Source organism: Doryrhamphus excisus, linkage group LG1 (assembly GCF_037039965.1).
Source record: "Doryrhamphus excisus strain RoL-2023G ecotype Guam linkage group LG1, RoL_Dexc_Guam_v1.1, whole genome shotgun sequence".
Taxonomy (NCBI): domain Eukaryota; kingdom Metazoa; phylum Chordata; class Actinopteri; order Syngnathiformes; family Syngnathidae; genus Doryrhamphus; species Doryrhamphus excisus.
In genome coordinates, this window is record NC_136357.1 from 3,958,381 (window position 1) to 3,977,613 (window position 19,233).

A 19,233-nucleotide genomic window follows, 5' to 3' on the forward strand; every position below is an offset into this window, starting at 1 on the left:
CTGTCTTGCAGAGTATTCAAGACCTATTTGCATTATTAGCATTGTGAAAAACACAAGCATCTGGTGGAAAAGCCCCCCCCCCCAGAGTTGAACATGACCTTTGTGACTCCGCTAACCCTCTTATTGACTGTTTGATTGAGCATAGCACTATTTGGCCTTCACAATGCAGTCGTACTCCAGCAGGGCTTTTTCCCTGCTGAATCCATTAAGAAATGTTTATCCTCACACTCATGCCGGGGTGGTCCCGAAGCATAAGGTTAATGGGCAACACGGTGCTAGAACTCAGCTGCGCCGCCGCCACTCACATGTAAACTCAAAACAAGTATGACATCACATTCATATCCTGTACATTGTGCACACGTGGTGAAAAAAAAAGCAAGGTTACATATGCAGCTGGATTTGAAATTTTGGTCAGGGTATTAGGTTAAACATCATGGCGAGAGTCATTATTATTATTATTATTATATTATTATTCCAGAAGGGTCTGAGTTCCACACAGTGCTCCATATTTGAAGTCAAATCTATGATGGATGTTGAATTTCTCCCAACATAATTACAGTATGCCAACATCCCTGTGCTATTAAATTAATAGTAATAATAATAATAGTAATAACAATAATAATAGTAATAATAATTGTCATCCCATGGGAAATGATGCTACAAATGTGTGATGAGGTTGGTCGTATTAAACTTCACAGGTTCTGTGCAACCACGAGAAACTTGTGCATGACAAGTTTTGCACTCGGGTGTAATCTGGCGGAGTCTGGAATCGACTCCTTGTATCAGAGTGCCGATATTGGCCGATATTTAGATATTGTTGAGCTGTCAATTTTCTGATTCCGATATCAGCTGATATATTTTAATATCGGTTTTCATGATCTGGAAAAAATCAGATACCGATATAAACCGATATATTTTAATATCGGTTTTGATGATGTGGATGTATTTAGGGATCTCCGATATTGGATTTTTTGCCAAAAACCAATATGGCGATATTGTTGAACTCTCAATTTTCCGATACTGATATCAGCCGATATATTTTAATATCGGTTTTCATGATCTGGAAAGAATCAGATACCGATATCAACCGATATATTTTAATATATTGTATTTAGGGATATCCGATATTGGATTTTTTGCCAAAAAAACAATATGGCGATATTGTTGAACTCTCAATTTTACGATACCGATATCAGCCGATATATTTTAATATCGGTTTTCATGAACTGGAAATAAAATCAGATACCGATATCAACCGCTATTTTTTAATATATTGTATTTAGGGATATCCGATATTGGATTTTTTGCCAAAAAAACAATATGGTGATATTGTTGAACTCTCAATTTTCCGATACCGATATCAACCGATATATTTTAATATCGGTTTTGGTGATCTGGAAAAAAATGAAATACCGATATCAACCGATATATTTTAATATCGGTTTTGGTGATCTGTAAAAAAATTAGATACCGATATCAACCGATATATTTTAATATCGGTTGTCATGATTTGGAAAAAAATCAGATACCGATATCAACCGATATATTTTAGTATCGGTTGTCATGATCTGGAAAAAAATCAGATACCGATATCAACCGATATATTTTATTATCGGTTTTGATGATCTGGAAAAAAATCAGATACCGATGTCAACCGATATTTTTTTAATATCGGTTTTGATGATCTGGAAAAAATCAGATACCGATATCAACCGATATATTTTAGTATTGGTTTTCATGATCTGGAAAAAATCAGATACCGATATCAACTGATATATTTTAGTATCGGTTTTCATGATTTGGAAAAAAATCAGATACCGATATCAACCAATATATTTTAATATCGGTTTTGATGATCTGGATAATATCAGATACCGATATCAACCGATATTATCGGGCTGATAATTATCAGTACAGATAATTATCAGACACCCCTAATTGTATTGATATATTTTTTATTTTCATTTTAATTTCATATATATATATATATATATATACGTATATATATATATATATATTGGGGTTTGACATATATTTTATGTCTACTGTGCCGTGGGTAAATAAAAAAAACGGGGCCATACTGTGGATATCTTTGCCTGGCAAAACACTGTGATACATCTGTAATACATCATACCAAATATTACTTACATATATTACATGAATCAAATGTTAAGCTATTACATGGACTAAACATCACTAGCCAAAAATACACAGTTCTTAGTCGACACATTTACAACTTTCCACGATGGGTCAGAGTGGATATTTAAGTGCGCAAATTCTTTTAATAATTCATTTCCTTATGCAAATAAATCATATACATCATCTCAGTTAAAATCATGCTCTCACTGTTATTTGATATTAAAATTGTAAATATGATTTAACATGATTTGGAACAGCAGCTAATGTCTTTATGGGGTGTCTTAAAAAAAAGTTTGCTGAGGAAGGCTATCCTTTATATGCGGTTACTTTTATTTTAGTTTATTCTTGCTCGCAAGGTTCTCATTTCTTTTCATGCCCTCTCATTCAATTTGTTGTTTCTCTTGTTTTTAGGTCTAAAGGCTAACATATGACTGTATGTGGTGAGTAAAAACTTTCCTGTTGTAAAACTAAATACAGTACATGACAAGGGATGCATCACAGTGCATATAATACACATGTGTCAAATATTCCTATGTATTAATATTAACTCGGATACTCCTGTTTATGCATCAATCAGCATATCTCCAATATTGTTGTTATAATACCATAATGTAAAAAACAAACTCTTCTTTTCCGCCAAAAAGCAAGACCCTGAAGACAAAATGCTTGTTTTTGTTGCATGTTGTTTCCTTGGCGATCCTGTGTGTTTGGTATCTGCTAATGCAGGTTGCCATGGTGATGTACAAACACGCACGTTGAATCCTGTCATGGCTAATCAATTTGGTGTCCAGCAGTAAAAAAAAAATGCTTACCATTTTTTTTCTTTTTTTTTTTTTTTATGAAAGCGTGACCTTTGACTGACAGTGGAAATATTTCCTGGTCAGAGTAGAAATGCAAATCTTTACTACATCTGTGTTTCCCATATATTTATATTTGGTGCTACCGGTTTGCTCTCTGTCATAAACACATTAGAATGTCTGTGAATGGTCTTATTATTACAACTCTTGATTCTTCTGAATTTTGATGCTTCAATCACTTGAGGTATATCATTACCAGGAACACAATGGAAAACTGTGGAAAACAGTAACCACGTATACATGGACACAAATATTCCAATTCCATTTGGGTTATTTGCTCAAACAGAAAGAATCTAACCTTTGTATACACCTCATTCCGAAAGAAAAGTGCCAATCCGAATGAATATATAATCGAATTCACAGGGGTGGAATATTCCTTTCCCCAATCCGATTGAGGTATCTTGTATCCGCTCAATCGGAAAGTTGTCAGACTGCGTTCTTCTTCGTGGTGTTTTTCTTCTTCTGTTGTTTATTGGCGGTTGGCAAGCAGCTTTCGTGTGCATTAGCGGCATCTGTGGAACAGAATCTAAACCCTTCTATACGCCATTCACAAGTCCAGTTTTATTAAAAAAAGAAAATATATATCTATATAAAACATGTGCCGAGCTTAATTATAAAATATTAGCAAGATTGAACTTTATCTTTTCCTGTTCTTGGGTGCGTTCTTTCAGCGAATGCTGAGATATGACGTAACACGCAGCTCGAGACGTTCTTCGATTTAAAAAAAATGGAGGCGAGCAATCGTTGTTTTTGATTCAAACTAAATTTCAAGACTGGACGAATGAAAAACTGGCCATACGGAGTTATTCCAACAAGTGAAAGAAAACTCGAGGAAGTCGGTATCACGTGAAGTTGGTGTTTACGATTGGAATATTCCTTTCCATGTATACCATTGCTTTCGGAAAGGTCATTCGGAAAGAGAAAAAGTCCTCATGTAAACGTGGCTAGTAGCACACTCCTCTGCCAGTCTGATTGTTGAAACCATGGCTGATGGTGAACGGAGCCATGTGTGGTGCTGTTTAAGCTCCACAAATAGCCAAGATGCCTTTTGCGTTATTGGTTATAAAAAAACGTAAGGCGTTGTGGCAACACAACAAACCTCAGTAAAAACCTCAGGTTGGAGCACAACACCGAATACAACATTTGAGAGGCGGACTGAAGAGGAGAGCAATCAGAGCAAAGTGTCGAGTACTGCTAAGGCAAGACCGATATCTCCGTTGGAGCTCACCGGTGTTGCCGACAGGCACTAAACACGTCCAAAGGGAGTACACTGTTGTGATATACTGTAGGCCCATGAAAAAATATTACGTTTGATTAATGTTCATGTTAATAATTATCCTCCCTATTCGTGTGGAAGTGGTAAGTTTTTGGCTATTTACGTTTAAAGGAAATAACTTGAAGGCTACCGTTTAGGTCGCTAGCTCTCTAGTTTGCGAGTTAGCATGTGTCTCAAGACCCTGCAGTTGCGCAATATGTTGTAAATTTAAAAAAAGTATAAATGTGACTATAGTCGTGTTTTGTCATGTCTACAGGGCTCTAATAATGCTTTGTTCATTTTAATCTGAAAAAATAATTTGTCTACCCACCAACTATATGTGGTTTCTTAAGTTTTTATTATTTGCTGTTTTATTATTATTATTATATTTATTTATTACTGATTGGTTTTCTTTATTCTTGATTTGTTTATTTATTTTTCATCTTATTTTGTGTAGAAAAATAAAAAGTAAGATATTTGAGAACAGTGGAATGTTTTATCAGAACTTTTATTGTAGAAAATCGAAACCAAAGCAAAGTTTATTCATTTTTCTGTTTTTAATAAATGCGTTTTTTTGTTTTTTTTTGGAAAACCTGATGCGGCCCAGCCTTGCCCAGACCCTAGTTCCAGTGGCCCCCAGGTAAATTGAGTTTGAGACCCCTGCTGTAGACGCTTCTAAATCTCATGAGATTTTTGTATATTCAACTCTAAATTACCTCTCCCACATGCTAATGCCCGTCCCCGACCGCAACCAATGGAGGATGATGCACGGTTAAGTCTTAAGCTCCTCCCTGTCAAATGTAAATTTTGTTTTTCTCCGCTGACCACCACCCTCCCAGGAAAAGTCTTCCAAATTCCCAATTACAGCCCTGTCACTAAACTCCACTGACGTGTAAACACATGATGGGGAGACGGACAAGCGAGGGAGTGCAGACAGGCTTATATTTGTCACCGCATGTCAGAAACGATGGTTAGCAATGACAACAGCAAAAAAAAAAAAAAAACGGGCCGCCTCATGCACACCGAATATCGCACAAAACAACACAATCCATCATTTTACTTTTTTTCCCATACACTTTAAAAGCAGCACTAAGAGCATAAGTGGAATATTACGATCCCATTGTAAGCTCAGTCACATTTTCAAATTGTCAAATGATACTTTGGTCATATTTGGCCGTGTAGATGATTATTACAATAGTCGGAACCGCTGCATCTCTGGGATCCTGCGGCCTGAAAGAAGACGGTCCCAGTGCTTGGCTTTGACTTGGCCTCCCGACCAAAAGTGTGATAATTTTAGACTGAAGTCTCTCACATGGTCTGGAGCAAAGACAGAATTTGGAAATAAACTTGGAATTTAGCTTAATTGCAGTTTACGGATTTAGGAGGGGCAATGTTCTCTTCTTTATTTTCTTGCATAAATAGAGAGGGACCGGAGGCCAAAGATAGGAGGGTTTTGAAGCCACAAAAGAACGTCAGAGGTGACTTTTTAGCTGGCTTCTTTTGCTCTCTTTTCTAACTCCAACCAAGTTCCTGCACCTCGTGTCAAATCCTTCTGGGCAGACACTGAATCCATAGTAGTTTACTCAGGTTTTCGGTCTTTGCAATAAAATGTGAGCGTTGCTCTTTAACTGCTTTATGCCAAGTTACAGTGTTTGCTTTTTTCAGATACAATTTCCGTAGTAGATTGTAGGTAGTAGTTTAGCTTTCAACTGGGAATTTTCAGCCTCTCTGTGTACTCCGTTTTGTCCCATTACCTCATTTCCATTAAGGGTAAATTACTCCGAGTTTGTTCATATTTTGAAGTATAATTTTATCTCATCTTCTCCATTTTGCTAAACTTGGCTCCCTTTCTAGTTGATGTCCTATTCAGTGGAATTTTTGACAGTACCATGAGATGACCGAATCCTTAAAATGCGGTGCTGGAATCGTTGCTGTGATTTAACAAACGGGGATGAAATATAATGGATGGATTTTAGGGGCTCGCCATAAAGGGTGAAACCAAAGAGTGACGTGTTTCTCATCCCTCTTGTTAATGTCAATGATTGAGTATCTTGGCCTCTCTGCACTTGCTTTATCTGACTCATATGAGATAAAGATGAATCCAAAGCTGAAACACATATATAGTGATTTCACTCAGAAACATGAGAGCATGCCCTGGTACGAAGTACGTAGTTGGATAACCACCGTCTTTTAGGGGGGTCATGAGACATTCAAGTCAAGTCAAGTCACAAGTCAAGAAGATACACAAGATTGGTTTTACGAGAACCTTAAAAAAAACCTTAAACTGTATTATGGAAAGCAGGAAGTGAACAAATGTAACAGTTACTGATTAAAACATTTATTTTTATTTTTTTTAAACTTAAACTACATTATGAAAGCAGGAAGTGAACAAATATAACAATTACTGATTGTAAAAGTACCACATGGAGGGGTAGGATTTAATACGCTTTGCTTCTTCCTACTCCTTTTGGACATGTGGAACTGTGAACTGATTATGTGATGCATTCAATTGTAATCTGATGCATGTTCAAATGAAATTAAACCATTACCATTACCGATGCACAGAGTGAACCTCTGTCTATTCGGAAGCGAGAATTGAGGAAAAACATGCATGCACATGGTAAAATATTGAGGCCGGGTAAATTATCCACTTCATTTTTATCCGATTTATTATCGCCCCCAGGCTTAGTACTTGCAAGACATTTTTTTTCGGAATGAGAAATCACATCACATTTAAATTTTCCAACATCCTGCGACATCCTACTGTGCTCCCTCAACTCCATTACAGAAGAAACGTAACATGTTACAGGCATTCTGCACCATGTCCATTATTGTTCAAATCACCACTCGCTTACATTCGGCTCAGGAACCATTGTGAACATGTTTTTTCACTGCGCACATTAAATGAAACCAACACACTAGGGGTGTCATGAGATACATCACAAGATTAAAATGTGATATTTCCCGGTTAGAGAAGATTGAAACTGCACAATAACTGTTTTATGCACAGTGTAAACCTTGCAATCCGACCTAATTCGGTGTTCCCAGTGCCACTTGTCACTTGGCTGGTGTTTTTTTTTTTTCATTGGAGCTCAATAGTTGTGTCGTTGTTAGTAATTCTACATTTCAGAAGAATCAGAATCGCCTTTATTGTCATAGTATTGCATACAACGAAATTTGAGTGTAACTCCACGGTGCATTTTGTAGAAAGTAAAAGTAAGAACAAGGAAAAGGATAAAAATAAAACAAGGAATAACAATATAAATATAAAAGTGGCAGGTGCTGTTTATAATAAGTGTAAATATATGTACATATATGTGCATTTGATCAAACTTACTTAAGATTTGTCAGATCAAAGCATAAATGCTGCATAAGACTTTCTGTTTCGGCACTCTAAGCATCTTGGGAACTGTAGGTAACTTTTGTTGTAAACAAAACTAATCTGCAATCTGTATTGCATGTGTCTTTATATAACTACACATAAACATAAATTATTTGTAGTACTGAGTATTGAGTATGAGTTTTAGTTTAAATTTATAGAAAGACGTTCAACAGATAAAAGCATCATGCCAACGGGAGTGCAACATTATAAAACACGTCAAAATGTTCCAGTCATATATTTTTGTTCTGTTCTTAAAAGTAACGTTAAAATATCGCCTGTTCTCGTTCAATATCATGTAAGTCAAAAACTATGATTTCTGTTGTTTTTTACTAAATAAGAAAATATATAAATGTGGTGCCCCCTGGAATTGGTACATTTTTCAAGTTGATGGCAGAGTTCTAAAAGGTTGCAACTAATTGTTAAGGTGACAGCATTACTATTTTTTTGTACCCTGTCTTAAGTACCATTGAACCTGCTGTACTACACGTACACTGTACACACATGACTGTGATTACATGGGGTACTCACAATATGACAGATCACTGCAAAACTGTTCGACTGTTTTATTCACAAATATTTATGACAATTATCCAATGTTTGGGTCTGAAACATAAACAGCGTTCTTGAGCATTTCACACAGTAGGGTAGAATTTCCATAAATCTTAAAACATTCCAGGTTCGGTAAAGAAATATTTATTTCCTGCATTGTAATATTTCTATGTTTGAGTGCATGCTGGGAAGAACGACTTTTGAAAGATGAAAGACTGTCCTTAGCGATGAGAAAAAAATGGCCATTAACAGCGTGCTCTGGTGGAGAGTATGTTGTCCAAATACTACATGTCTACATTAGCGACAAGCATCAAGACCTGGAAAAATAGTCGCTTCAAAGACACGGTAAATCAAACATGAGAGTCCAAGAGTGTGGCAAAGCCATCAGACCAGAGAATTTTGTTTCTCATGGTCTGAGAGTCATTCAGGTGCTTTTTGGCAAATTCCAGACGGGCTGCCATGTTCCTTTTACTAAGGAGTGGCTTTCGTCTGGCCACTCTACCATACAGGCCTGATTGGTGGATTGCTGCAGAGATGGTTGTCCTTCTAGAAGGCTCTCCTCTCTCCACAGAGGAACACTGGAGCTCTGACAGAGTGACCATCGGGGCCTTGGTCACCTCCCTGACTAAGGCCCTTCTTCCCCGATCGCTCAGTTTAGAAGGCCGGCCAGCTCTAGGAAGAGTCCTGGCGGTTCCAAACGTCTTCCATTTACGAATAATGGAGGCCACTGTGCTCATTGGGACCTTCAAAGCAGCAGAAATGTTTCTGTATCCTTCCCCAGATTTGTGCCTCAAGACAATCCTGTCTCGCAGGTCTACAGACAGTTCTTTTGACTTCATGCTTGGTGTTTGTGCTCTGACATGCACAGTCAACTGTGGGACCTTATATAGACAGTTATTATATTTCCAAATCATGTCCAATCAACTGAATTTACTGCAGGTGGACTCCAATTAAGCTGTAGAAAGATCTCAAGGATGATCAGTGGAAAAAAGATGCACCTGAGCTCAATTTTGAGCTTCATGGCAAAGGCTGTGAATACTTATGTAAATGTGATTTCTTTGTTTTTTATTTTTAATAAATTCAAAACATGTCAAAAAAAACTTTTTTCACATTGTCATAATGGAGTATTTTGTGTAGAATTTTGAGGTAAGAGATTAATTTAATTCAGTTTGGAATGAGGCTATAACATGACAAAATGTAGAAAAAGTGAAGCGCTGTGAATACTTTCCGGATGCACTGTATCACTATATTGACACTTACTATGGTACCCATTATGTCATTGGATGCTCATATCACCTTGTACTTCGGTACAAGGTGCATTATTAAAAAAAAAACAAAAAATAACTTAAACTGTATTATGTTTGGAAAGCAGGAAGTGAACAAATGTAACAGTTACTGATTAAAATTTTTTTTTTTTTAAACTTAAACTATATTAGGAAAGCAGGAAGTGAACAAATGTAACAGTTACTGATTTAAAAAATTATTTTTATTTTTTTTAAACTTAAACTATATTAGGAAAGCAGGAAGTGAACAAATGTAACAGTTACTGATTGTAAAAGTACCAGATGGAGGGGTAGGATTTAATAAGCTTTGCTTCTTCCTACTCCTTTTGGACATGTGGAACTGTGAACTGATTATGTGATGCATTCAATTGTAATCTGATGCATGTTCAAATGAAATAAAACCATTACCATTACCATAACATTAAAGATCTAATATTTACAACTTCTGACAAAGTAGTCTAGCAAAGCATGCTGGGAAGTAGGAAGTTTTAAGATTTAATTCCAGAGTGAAAGCTTCACTTAATCAGCAGTTGGGCTGTAATCGGAATAGAATCATATTTTTTGAACCGTGCATTATATTGCGGAGCAGCATGATAGCGGGTGTAGTTGTCAAAACAAGAAAGGCCTGGATAGTATACGGATTCGAATCACAGCCTCGGGACCTTGAAGGTTGCATGTGCTTCGCTGCAGGTACTCCCTAAAAAACATGAATGTTGGGTTCACTGCTGAATTATGGATGTTTATTTAATTTAACACACTCAAATTCCACCCAAAGCAAGTTGCCAATGTAAATGTATACCATGTGAAAGGAGCAGTGTAGGAATAGGATTAGGTTAAGGGTCTGTCCACACGGACACATTCAAAACGGTCAAAACCGGCAAAGTATGTTATCGTTTCAGCCTTTCATCCGCATGGAACCAGGGTTCTAGATGACCTTAAAGGGTTTCCAGAGTCGGAAAATCTGATAACGCCGACTTGTCGTTTTCATGGAGACAAGGAAACTGCTACAACGTTGACGGTACTACGACACCAGTCATGACACTATTGCATCCTCGTTTTCTCCAAGTTTACATTCTTTATCATTTTTTTTGACATATGTAATACTATGTAAGTGTGATGTGTTCTTAGTGTTTGCTTTGTAGAGGAGAGTCATTGGAGTGGCATTTATTTAACACGCCTCATACTGTACATGGATTAGTACGAGTATGGAGCTGTTTGTTCTTCCTTTACACTAACCCCCCCTCTTTCTCGGGAGCTTAGCGGTTGATTGACAGGCCGGAGTGATTCTGGAGGTCACAAGGCGTACAGACCTGAGGGGTTGGACCTACTTTCATGACCCAACTTGCAGATTTTAGGACACTATAGAGTCTCGTTTTTTTTGTTGTTGTGACAGAGTGGTTTTGTAGTATGAATCACAAATTCCTTGTTTTGATCAGACTCATAGACATATGTAAATTAATGAATGGATGTAGTGTAGTGTAGTGTGTGGTTTTGGGGGGGGTGATGAATTGGAAGATTTTCATGTTTATTCAATCTAATTTTAAGGTTTGTTTGGTTACGGCAAATCCTTGTGTTATTAGGATCAAGTCTTTCTAGTTAAATGATAACTTTTGCTTTATTTTGCTTTAATTTAGCTGTTTTTATTGTTGTTAAAAAAATCAAGCTATGGTCTGCAAATGAGATCCGGGCCATCCTTTGGACACCACTGGTTTACGTATTTCACCAGGAAGCTTATTCAATCTAATTTTAAGGTTTGTTTGGTTACGGCAAATCCTTGTGTTATTAGGATCAAGTCTTTCTAGTTAGATGATAACTTTTGCTTTATTTTGCTTTAATTTAGCTGTTTTTGTTGTTGTTGAAAAAATCAAGCTATGGTCTGCAAATGAGATCCGGGCCATCCTTTGGACACCACTGGTTTACATATTTCACCAGGAAGCTTATTCAATCTAATTTTAAGGTTTTTTTTGGTTACGGCAAATCCTTGTGTTATTAGGATCAGGTCTTTCTAGTTAGATGATAACTTTTGCTTTATTTTGCTTTAATTTAGCTGTTTTTGTTGTTGTTGAAAAAATCAAGCTATGGACAGCAAATGAGCTCCGGGCCATCCTTTGGACACCACTGGTTTACATATTTCACCAGGAAGCTTATTCAATCTAATTTTAAGGTTTTTTTTGGTTACGGCAAATCCTTGTGTTATTAGGATCAAGTCTTTCTAGTTAGATGATAACTTTTGCTTTATTTTGCTTTAATTTAGCTGTTTTTGTTGTTGTTGAAAAAAATCAAGCTATGGTCTGCAAATGAGATCCGGGCCATCCTTTGGACACCACTGGTTTACGTATTTCACCAGGAAGCTTATTCAATCTAATTTTAAGGTTTGTTTGGTTACGGCAAATCCTTGTGTTATTAGGATCAAGTCTTTCTAGTTAGATGATAACTTTTGCTTTATTTTGCTTTAATTTAGCTGTTTTTGTTGTTGTTGGAAAAAATCAAGCTATGGACAGCAAATGAGCTCCGGGCCATCCTTTGGACACCACTGGTTTACGTATTTCACCAGGAAGCTTATTCAATCTAATTTTAAGGTTTTTTTTGGTTACGGCAAATCCTTGTGTTATTAGGATCAAGTCTTTCTAGTTAGATGATAACTTTTGCTTTATTTTGCTTTAATTTAGCTGTTTTTATTGTTGTTAAAAAAATCAAGCTATGGTCTGCAAATGAGATCCGGGCCATCCTTTGGACACCACTGGTTTACGTATTTCACCAGGAAGCTTATTCAATCTAATTTTAAGGTTTGTTTGGTTACGGCAAATCCTTGTGTTATTAGGATCAATTCTTTCTAGTAAGATGATAACTTTTGCTTTATTTTGGTTTAATTTAGCTGTTTTTATTGTTGTTAAAAAAAATCAAGCTATGGTCATCAAATGAGCTCGTTTTTTTGTTGTTGTGACAGAGTGGTTTTGTAGTATGAATCACAAATTCCTTGTTTTGATCAGACTCATAGACATATGTAAATTAATGAATGGATGTAGTGTAGTGTAGTGTGTGGTTTTGGGGGGTGGGGGGGTGAATTGGAAGATTTTCATGTTTATTCAATCTAATTTTAAGGTTTGTTTGGTTACGGCAAATCCTTGTGTTATTAGGATCAAGTCTTTCTAGTTAGATGATAACTTTTGCTTTATTTTGCTTTAATTTAGCTGTTTTTGTTGTTGTTGGAAAAAATCAAGCTATGGACAGCAAGTGAGCTCCGGGCCATCCTTTGGACACCACTGGTTTACGTATTTCACCAGGAAGCTTATTCAATCTAATTTTAAGGTTTTTTTTGGTTACGGCAAATCCTTGTGTTATTAGGATCAAGTCTTTCTAGTTAGATGATAACTTTTGCTTTATTTTGCTTTAATTTAGCTGTTTTTGTTGTTGTTGAAAAAATCAAGCTATGGACAGCAAATGAGCTCCGGGCCATCTTTTGGACACCACTGGTTTACGTATTTCACCAGGAAGCTTATTCAATCTAATTTTAAGGTTTGTTTGGTTACGGCAAATCCTTGTGTTATTAGGATCAAGTCTTTCTAGTTAGATGATAACTTTTGCTTTATTTTGCTTTAATTTAGCTGTTTTTATTGTTGTTAAAAAAATCAAGCTATGGTCTGCAAATGAGATCCGGGCCATCCTTTGGACACCACTGGTTTACGTATTTCACCAGGAAGCTTATTCAATCTAATTTCAAGGTTTGTTTGGTTACGGCAAATCCTTGTGTTATTAGGATCAATTCTTTCTAGTAAGATGATAACTTTTGCTTTATTTTGGTTTAATTTAGCTGTTTTTATTGTTGTTAAAAAAAATCAAGCTATGGTCATCAAATGAGCTCGTTTTTTTGTTGTTGTGACAGAGTGGTTTTGTAGTATGAATCACAAATTCCTTGTTTTGATCAGACTCATGGACATATGTAAATTAATGAATGGATGTAGTGTAGTATAGTGTGTGGTTTTGGGGGGTGGGGGGTGATGAATTGGAAGATTTTCATGTTTATTCAATCTAATTTTAAGGTTTGTTTGGTTACGGCAAATCCTTGTGTTATTAGGATCAAGTCTTTCTAGTTAGATGATAACTTTTGCTTTATTTTGCTTTAATTTAGCTGTTTTTGTTGTTGTTGGAAAAAATCAAGCTATGGACAGCAAATGAGCTCCGGGCCATCCTTTGGACACCACTGGTTTACGTATTTCACTAGGAAGCTTATTCAATCTAATTTCAAGGTTTGTTTGGTTTTGGCAAATCCTTGTGTTAATAGGATCAAGTCTTTCTAGTTAGATGATAACTTTTGCTTTATTTTGCTTTAATTTAGCTGTTTTTATTGTTGTTGTTGAAAAAATTCAAGCTATGGTCAGCAAATGAGCCCTGGGCCATCCTTTGGACACCACTGATTTACGTATTCGTTGAATCGTTGCCTAACAAAGAGTGTTTCTAAGTTCCGTTTTTTTAGCACTATCGCTAGTCCGCTAGTCTAGTCATGACTCCCGCTAGTCAAAGGCTGGGCTGCATGCTTGCTTGTGGGCGTGTCCTGCACGCTTCCACACTCCCAGGCTTGTGGAGGGGCCCTTCATTGTGGATACTTCTCCTGAGTAAATACATGACGTAAGAAGGACCCCTGGCTTTTTTTTTTTGTATGGACAGAAGTTTGTACTGAACCAGAAAAAAAAATCAAGATATGAATAAATGAACCATTACACTCCTGTAGGCTACGGCATCGAACAGTATTCTGAATGCTTAACACAGCAATCTTTGGACCAAACGGATGTTGACCTGAGTAATTCTATTATTACTACATACCATGTTTTAAAGGTATGTACCAAAATTGTCCCAAAAACTGTTCACACAGCTGCATCATCGCTTCAGGTTTCTTTGCGTAACAGAAAACACACAAAAAAATAAGAAAATAAACAGAAGGATTGAAAAGAATTAGTTTTACTACACTATAACTATAATGATGTCTATATTTCCTTCAAACCACAAAGCCATTTCTTTCATATTTGACAGCAATACTCACAAAAGTAAAATGTAGTCCTTCTCTAAAGGAATCTCTTGTCTATATATCTTAGGTTTGACACCGTAGCTCCCTTTGCTGCAATCTTTTTCCATTAATCTTGAACATTTGACAGTTCTGAACCTCGTCGCTTTCAGAGCACAGGCCCCTGAAGCCTCTTTTCTGGTACAAGACACACTGCTTCTTGTTGGTTATGCATTACGTTACTTTTTTTCATAACTTTGATCATTTAACGCAATCATTTTTTTGTGTAATATATTTCTACAAAGTTATTGTTTGGATTGAAAGTGATTGTTGCTTTTCTTCAGTGGCTTTGCAGGCTACGTGAAGGGAAACAAGCTCGTGTCTTCAACACTTTGCCTTGCTGATTGAAGGATTTGTGGTTGAAAAGTGGCCACCTTTCACTATCCCCTCCACCCCCCAAATACCCTCAAATTCACCATTACCACAACAATGTTCAAAACACTTCTATTGCATTTCCAGGAAAAGTCAAGTCAAGTCTTTAATTACGGTAATGGCAATGGTTTTATTTCATTTGAACATGCATCAGATTACAATTGAATGCATCACATAATCAGTTCACAGTTCCACATGTCCAAAAGGAGTAGGAAGAAGCAAAGCTTATTAAATCCTACCCCTCCATCTGGTACTTTTACAATCAGTAACTGTTACATTTGTTCACTTCCTGCCTTTCTGATATAATTATTTGTTTTTTTTTATTATTTTGTATTTGTGCTTTTTAATTTTTTTAATGTTTTTTTCTTTTTTTTTTTAAATCTAATTTATTATTTATTTTAAAAAATCAATTGATTTAATTTGTTTATGAACCAGCTATGTGTGCACTGTGTATGTGTGTAAGTGATCCGTCAGACTTTTTAGTATCAACTCTTCTCCAACTTTCATTTTTTGTTGTTGTTACTTTTTCTACAATGTGCCGTTTGCAGGCCCATAAAAAAAATTGGTTCCACAAACGTCCACACTTTGGACATCCTTGGTTGACAAGGTGCAAGTGCGCTTTGGCGGTAAGCCTCTTATGAGGATTACAGTTTGCATGACAAAAGAAACACTTCTTCTCTTTGTAATGCGCAGCAGAGTCATACAAACGAAAAAAAAAAAATTTTTAGCAATAATAATATAGTTAAAAAACATTTTGTCACTTGACTGGTTCAAGACTCTTCATCCTTGTATTTAGCAAACATCAACTGCTTGTATTGTTTCTTGAATTGGCTCATCGTTGTGCATTGTTTGAGGGTCTTACTCAATCCATTCCATAGTTTGATTCCACATACTGAAATGCTATGGCTTTTTTAACGTAGTCCTAGCATATAAGTGTTTCATATTTAGTTCTTCCCTGAGATCATATTTCTTTTGAAGATTAACTATATGAGCAAGTTTAAGTATTTGTGATTTTAGAAATAAGGAGTTAGTATGTTCTCTGTAGGCAGCATTATGAATTATCCTTACTGGCCTTTTTTGCAGTACATTTAGTATATATAGTTAACTCCTCTCTTGTAGAGAAGTATTGGATGACATTTTTAGGTAATTGGTTATTTTTAGCCTTATACATTATACACCTTTAGTTATAAACTTAGTTATGAATTAGAGTATATGTCGTACAATTTTGGTAGCACAGTATCAACATCAAAATGGTCCCTGCAGATATTAAAGTTGAATATTGACTGATTTGCTAATATGGATTGTTTTGTTGCCTAAGCTAAATAAAGTTAAGTTTTATTGTCAAGATCTAATAATTTGGAAACCCGACAAGACTTTGTGATTGTGACTGAAAGTATGAAAATTAAATGATTTCATAATATGTGGGAAAATTGCTTCCAACCCTCATAATGTAATGTTGATGAAATATTTACTATACACCACAATGATGTTGTACAGCCTGTGTACTGTCTTTAATGTAAAGTGTGACATCTTTATTCTTGCTAATCGGACAAAAAACGAGATGCACTTGCGTTATTCTTACCGACCGCACGTCACGTTCAGTAGAACTGAATTCCAAGTGACTGGTCTTTGAGTATTTTAAGTGAATATAATTGGACTATTTATTTATATCACGTCAGTATCACATTTCACTCCATAAATCTGTGTACTTGTGCCAAGAGAGTGTCAAGCCACCGCATGTCTGCTCAACTCGGGGTGGAAATACAAACACGCAACGCAACATTGGAAACAAGCACATTACAACTCGTGAAATAGTCATCCCTGCCAGCTACTTAAGGCCTTCAAAATATCAAAATAAGAGCTCTGGCATAAGCTTTGTACCAATAAATGGTTTTGTGTTACTCCAGAAAATACTTGCATGGACTGTGATAAATCAACAGATCATTTGTTCCTGATTCAGAAGACCTTAAAAAAAAATCTTTCTACCCACAACCTAAAAAAAAAAAATAGCACCAGCAAACAAAAACATTTCCCAGCGTGATGTGTTTACCCAATGTTTCCATTCCGTCTTTTAAAATGTCAGTTACCACAGCAGTCAATAATGTCATCAACCTCAAGCTGGGGCTTGTTGAGGTATCTCTGCAAAAAAGCACATTAATATCAAACAAAGCCTTCACTTGTCGTACTCTCGCTCACCTTTTTTCCAAATCTCGCCATAAGCGTCGATATGTCAGCCCCCAGGAAGAATATGATGACTGAATGATGAACCTGATGTCATGACGATAACATGTGAAGTCATCGCATCACCAGATTCATTAAATGCCACGCTCTCATCAAAGGCAGCATAGTGGAATGGTTGGCTCGGTTGAGATCCGAGTTTGAATCTCAGCTAATACGTTTCAAAAGCAATAAGAGTCTGGCTTGATATGCTAATGATTGGTATTCCAAGAGACACTTGGTTGTGGGTATGCTGGAGCCTATCCCAGCTGTCTTTGAGTGAGAGGCGGGGTACACCCTGGACTGGTTGCCAGCCAATCACAGGGCACATATAGACAAACAACCATTCACACTCACATTCATACCTATGGACAATTTGGAGTCGCTAATTAACCTAGCATGTTTTTGGAATGTGGGAAGAAACCGGAGTACCCGGAGAAAACCCACGCATGCACGGGGAGAACATGCAAACTCCACACAGAGATGCCAACCAAAGAGTCGAACCCAAGTCTTCTCGATCTCTTGACTGTGTGGCCTACGTGCTAACATTCATACCTATGGACAATATGGAGTCTCCAATTAACTTAGCATGTTTTTGGAATGTGGGAAGAAACCGGAGTACCCGGAGAGAACATGCAAACTCCACACAGAGATGCCAACCGGAGAATCGAACCCAAGTCTCCCCGATCTGTTGACTGTGTGGCCTACGTGCTAACATTTGTACTTATGGACAATGTGGAGTCGTCAATTAACCTAGCATGTTTTTGGAATGTGGGAGGAAACCGGAGTACCTGGAAAGACCAGGCAAACTCCATACAGAGATGCCAACCGGAGAATCGAACCCAAGTCTTCCCGATCTGTTGACTGTGTGGGCTACATGCTAACATTTGTACCTATGGACAATATGAAGTTTCAAATTAACCTAGTATGTTTTTGGAATGTGGGAAGAAACCGGAGTACCCGGAGAGAACATGCAAACTCCACACAGAGATGCCAACCGGAGAATCGAACCCAAGTCTTCCCGATCTCTTGACTGTGTAACCTATGTGCTAACATTCATACCTATGGACAATATGGATTCTCAAATTAACCGAACATGTTTTTGGAATGTGGGAAGAAACCGGAGTACCCGGAAAGACCATGCAAACTCCACACAGAGATGCCAACCGGAGAATCGAACCCAAGTCTTCCCGATCTGTTGACTGTGTGGCCTACATGCTAACATTTGTACCTATGGACAATATGGAGTCGCCAATTAACATAGCATGTTTTTGGAATGTGGGAAGAAACCGAAGTACCCGGAAAGACCATGCAAACTCCACACAGAGATGCCAACCGGAGAATCGAACACAGAACCCAAGTCTTCTCGATCTCTTGACTGTGTGGCCTACGTGCTAACATTCATACCTATGGACAATATGGAGTCTCAAATTAACCTAGCTTGTTTTTGAAATGTGGGAAGAAACCGAAGTACCCGGAAAGACCATGCAAACTCCACACAGAGATGCCAACCGGAGAATCGAACCCAAGTCTTCCCGATCTCTTGACTGTGTTGCCTACGTGCTAACAACTTACTCACCGTGCGACCGGTTACCGAACTAGTGACTTTGAAACCTGATCTGGTTAGGTTCTGAACTCTAGAACAACACCTAAAACCCCAGATGGTTCTCTGGAACCTCTGCTCATCTTAAACATGTTCATTGGTCCAGTCTGCACACATGGACCGAAACTCCCCAGTGGAGCATGCCAAGCTCTCGACTTTGATCTCCTCCCCTTGTGGGCTCTTAGAACAGGGTGACCTTTTTTCTAACTCATCCAGTCCTGGTGTATCTCACTGTATCTTCATGTTTGATAAGTGATGAAATCTCACTTATACATATACACACATACATTACCCAAAGGGTAAAATATCACATTGAATTGCTGCTCATCCAGGTCATTATTCCATCTGCCAACACCCTGAAATGTAATAACACTGGCTGCCAACTCCCTTTTCCTTGTCTCCTAGTAATTCACCTTAAAGGCAGAAGAGCATTTTTTTGTCCATACGTTTGTCCCAGACACTAGAAAGTGCAAGTTCAGATGTTTTTGTAGTCCTTTTTTAGAGTTTTGAGGTAGAA

General features: G+C 37.1%; 1 protein-coding gene across 1 annotated transcript in view; it reads left to right on the forward strand.

Moving 5' to 3' along the window:
- The window catches only part of znf469 (zinc finger protein 469), a 236,608-nt gene that overhangs the window by 123,614 nt on the left and 93,761 nt on the right, over window positions 1-19,233 (forward strand). Inside the window, exon 4 of the mRNA XM_078794867.1 lies at window positions 2,551-2,579. The gene's annotated coding sequence lies outside the window, so the exon portion shown is untranslated. The remainder of the gene's footprint in view (window positions 1-2,550; window positions 2,580-19,233) is intronic.